This window comes from Mus caroli, chromosome 7, assembly GCF_900094665.2.
Source record: "Mus caroli chromosome 7, CAROLI_EIJ_v1.1, whole genome shotgun sequence".
Lineage (NCBI taxonomy): Eukaryota > Metazoa > Chordata > Mammalia > Rodentia > Muridae > Mus > Mus caroli.
Window position 1 is genome coordinate 112,386,902 of NC_034576.1, and position 5,114 is coordinate 112,392,015.

Genomic DNA, 5,114 nt, shown 5'->3' on the forward strand with positions numbered 1-5,114 from the left:
TCTCTCTCTCTCTCTCTCTCTCTCTCTCTCTCTCTCCTTGTCTCACTGTCTCTGTTTTTCTTCCCCCTTCTGCTCCCCCCACTTCATAATACTAGGTGACCATGTCCCCATAGCATAGCTATCTAGTCCAGGGCCAATGGCAGGCACTTGAACCAAGAGGGCTCCTCAGATCTCAGGACAGGTGACAAGGAGCCAAGCCAGAGCAGATCCCATTCTGCAAATAAAGGTGGGTGGGGTCCAGAAAGGTGAGGAGCTGCTGGCAGTCGGCTCACTGAGGGTTCCTGCTGCAGCCTGCAGAGAGAACCAGAGAACCAGACACTGCAACTGGGGATGTGTCCACAGCCTACACTCAGGGGCTGCCCCTCATCCCTTTAGTACAAATGTCAATCAAGCGGTTTCTGTTAAAGTTCCCAAAGCTTCATTCATTCCGAGAGAGCCAGATTATTCGGTGTCCTTCCCTGTCAGCAGGACCCATGAGGAGCTGCAGTGGTGGGACTTTGAAGTTTCTTTATCAGAGCCTTCCTTCCCAGGACACTCCCGATCCATTTATGTAAGTACTGGTGTCTGCCTGAGACAGCCCACAGTGGAGAGAGGAACCCACCCAAGGAAATTCCTGGAGTGTCTTCAGAGGACAGACATCTGTCCTGAACTTCACCCGTGACTCAGACTGTCTTAACAGTAGTACAGAGAGGCAATACCCATTTCTAAACGTGTGACTTCAGTGACTCCTGTCAGCCTGAGGCGGGCAGCTGGAGGAGGCTCAGCATTTCCTGCTGAAGTCATCCACAGTTCACAGTACAGGAATTCACAGTTGAACATCTTAGGACTTTAAAGGGAAAACAGGATAAGTGTTCTTATATTCAGGAGCTTGCTGACAAAACGGACATTCACGACTGCTCACCACACCTTAAACTGGTAATAATGAATGGCGTTCAAGCTTCCGCCTCCATCCAGGAGAGGAAACATCTGTTGGCCTTACTTATACCCTGCTATGTGACAAGTGACAACATGTCTGAATGAAGAGAAAGGAGAATTTAGGCTAGAGAACCAAAAGCTCCACTTTGCTAATCTGTCTCTGAAGTCAAAGCCTCATATAGCTGAGGCTGGGTTTGCACTCGATATGCAGCCAAGGGTGAGACTGGACTTCATTTTAAAAAACTCTACTAAAGTACCATTTATGTGTATGCATCTCTTAAGAGACAGAGAGAGAGAGAGAGAGAGAGAGAGAGAGAGAGAGAGAGAGAGAGAAAGAGAAACAGACACAGAGAGACAGAGAGGGAGTCAGAGAGAGAGACAGAGAGACAGCGAGAGCCACATGTGTGCAAGTGCTGCCAGAGGCCAGAAGACTGGATCAGCTCCCCAGGAGCTAGAGCTACAGGAAGTATGGGACACTGGCAGCTGGGAACCAAACTCAAGTGTTCTGGCAGAGTAGGAAGTACCCCTAAATCATTGAGCCATCCTTCCAGCCTTACCTTGAACTTGAGACATTTCCATGTTCACATCATAAGTCAATATTTCCATTGCAGGCACGTGACAGTTTGCCTTTTATGCAGTGCTAGGGACCAAACGCAAGGTTTTGCACAAACGAGGCTAGCACTTCACCCACTGAATCACATTCCAAGCCCCTACTCTGTTTGCCTTTTCCTCAATGCTACAGACCAAATCCATGGCTTTGGGTATTCCAGGCAAGCTCTCTGGGACTGAGCTATTCTGCCACCTTAGAAAATTCAGTTTTGGCCATGTCAAGTTTAAGTTCACTAGGCATTTTGGGAAATCAGCTTTGTAAGGCCCGGAGTTGGATTTGGGTCTCACGGCCATTTGGGGAATTGTTGTGTGTGAGGTAATCTGAGACAGACTTTTAACATAACATATACATTCAAGATGGAGTCCTGAGAATGGCAGTATTCAGATCACTGATAGGGGAAAGGGAGTGTGGTGAGAAAGACACCCACGGAGAGAGAAGGACACACTGCCTGAAAAACCAAACTTACTCTGTCCAGGAGATGACACAGCCTGTACTAGAGTTCTGCTGAGAAATAGAACATAGAGCAGACACACAGTTTATCTAAACATTTCTGCTTAGAGAGTGTGTATGCCTATGTGTGCATGTGTGTATGTGTGAGAATTTGTGTATATGCGTGAATGTGTGTATGAGTGTGTGTGCACAAATATGTGTGTGGTGTATGTGAGCATGTGTATGTGTGAATGTGTGAGTATGTGCATGTGAGGATGTGTGAGCATATGTGTATGTGTGTGTGTGTGAGTGCATATGTGTATGTGTGTGTGAGTATGTGTGTGTGAGAGTGAGTGTGTGTGTGAGAGTGTGTGTGTGTGTGAGTGTGTGTGTGTTTGTGTGAGTGTGTGTGTTTGTGTAGTGCTCCTGCCATGGCAGCTGTTGCGGATGTCAGAGGACCACTTGCAGGAACCAGTTCTCTCCTTCCACCGTATGGAACACAGAATAACGAGCCAGTGGCCTGAATGGCTTGAGAAACACTGAGGCAGCCTAGAGGGGTGTTAAAGGGAAAGTCGGAGGCCAGAGATATGGTGAGGCAGGTGACCTAGGGCCTGGGAAAACCTCAGCTTTTATATTGGTAGACAGGGAAACCTTTAAGTACAGGACTTCCAAGAACTGACTTCCTATTTATCTATTTAATCTTTTTTTTTTTTTTAAAGGCTGCTGGTGGTATGAAGACAGGCTCTTATGTTGCCCAAGCTAGATTTGAACTTCTTACATAGCTATCAATGACCTGGGATTCTGGGTCTTCCTGTCTCCCCTGAGTTTGCAGGCTGGTGCCACTATGCCTGGTTTTGTTTATTTTACTTTTAAATTAAATTTGTTGGATGGTGGCAGCACATGTCTTAATCCCACCACTCAAGAGGCAGAGGCAAACAGGTCTCTGAATTCGAGGCCAGTCTGGTCTACAGAGTGAGTTCTAGAATAGCCAGGGCTATGAGAGAAGCCCTAAAATCACTTCCCCTAAAAAAATTAAATCAAATGTATTTGTATACGTATGTGTGCATATTTGCATTAGCACATGCATGCAGATCCCTGAGGTCTCCAGAAGAATCCAGAAGAGGGTGTCAGAGCCCTGGATCTGTAGAGTTGTTAGCTGCCTGGTGTGGGTCAAACTCTGGGAGCAGCAAGTGTTCTTAACCACAGAGCCCTCTCTCCAGTCCTTTCATTGATTTTGTTTGTTTCTGCTCTTAAATCTACTTTTGTTTTATACGTTTATGTGCATAGACGAGGAGCAGGCAGCAGGTGTAGAGGTAAGAAGACCACTTCCCAGTGGGAGTTTCTTTTTCCATAGTGTGGGTCCTGGGTTAAACTCAGGTTGTCAGGCTTGGCAGTAAGCACAATGCATTACCCACCGAGCCATCTTGTCAGCCCCCCCCCCCCCGAGTGTGTGTGTGTGTGTGTGTGTGTGTGTGAGTGTGTGTTGAGACAGTCTCATGTAGCTCAGGCTGGCCTTGAACTCCTAATCCTTCTGCCTATCTTTTCTGCACTGTTTTTCCTATGGTGCCAGGTGTGGGTTTTGTTGTGCTCTCCTTTTTTTTTTTTTTTTTAAAGAGAAGTGTTAAAATGATCCAAGCAAATGATTGACTTGCTGTCAGAAGCACCCCCCACATATAAATGCATGTCCATGTATGTGTGTATGTTCATACGTGTGTATATGTGTCTGTGTATGTGATTCAGGAACAGCAAACGGAGAACAGTGCTCATTCAAATGTTTAGACACTCAAATGTTTAAAATTCTTTCTGTCTATTTATTTCTTGTGTGAGAGCTGTGGAGTGTGTATGTCCCATGGAATGTGTTTGGGGTCAGAGGTCAGCCTGCTGGAATCACTCTCTCATCTCACCACACGGGTCGTGGGGATTGGATTTAGGTTGTCGGGCATGGTATTAGATACCTTTATCTGAGCTGTCCAGCTTAGACTTTCAAATTTGAGGGGCGGGGTGTTGGGCATCTCCCTAGAAATCAAGTGTATAGATGGATCTGAATGTGGAGCTCAGGACAGAAGTTGGTTCCGGATTTTATTTGAAGATTGGTAGAGTATCAGTGGCATTTAAATCCACAAACCCAGAGGCTGGAGAGACAGCGGCTCAGCAGCTTGAAGCATCTGCTGCTCTTGCAGAGGACCTGGGCTCCGTTCCTAGCACCTACGCTGGGCAGCTCAGAACTGCTCGGAATTCCAGCTCCAGGATATATGGCACCCTCTTCTGGCTGCTTTAGTGGCCTTTAAAAAAAAAAGATTTATTTATTGTGTACAGTGTTCTGCCTGCACAACAGAAGAGAGTGCCAGATCTCATTACAAATGGTTTTGAGCCACCATGTGGTTGCTGGGATTTGAACTCAGGACCTCTGGAAGAGCAGTCAGTGTTCACAACCTCTTGAGCCATCTCTCCAGCCCCACTCAATGCTTTATGACTCTTGCTTTAATGACTCTATGAACTATGATAGTATTTTAATTCATATCTAGAAAACATTTGAGCATATTAAATATGAAATCTTTTTTTTGAGACAAGACCAGACTGGCCTTGAATTCAGAGATCCTCCTGCCTCTGCCTTCCAAGTGCTGAGATTAAAGGTGTGTAGGTGTGTGCCACCACTGCCTGGGTTAAGGATAAAATCTTTTTTTTTTAAAGATATATTTATTTGCCGGACGGTGGTGGCACACGCCTTTAATCCCAGCACTTGGGAGGCAGAGGCACGTGGATTTCTGAGTTCTAGGCCAGCCTGGTCTACAAAGTGAGTTCCAGGACAGCCAGGGCTACACAGAGAAACCCAAACAAAACAAAACAAAACAAAAAAGATGTATTTATTTTTATTTAAAGTACACTGTAGCTGTCTTCAGACACACCAGAAGAGGGCATCAGATCAGATCTCATTACGGGTATTTGTGAGCCACCATGTGGTTTCTGGGAATTGAACTCAGGACCTCTGGAAGAGCAGTCAGTTCTCTTAACCGCTGAGCCATTTCTCCAGCCCCTCCCCCCTTTTAAGATTTATTTATTTTTTATTTAAAGTACACTGTAGAAGGATGAAATCTTAATACCTAGTGTCTGACTCTAGCTTTGGAAGAGGGGTGGGTGAAGTGATGCTTTTACAAAGTCA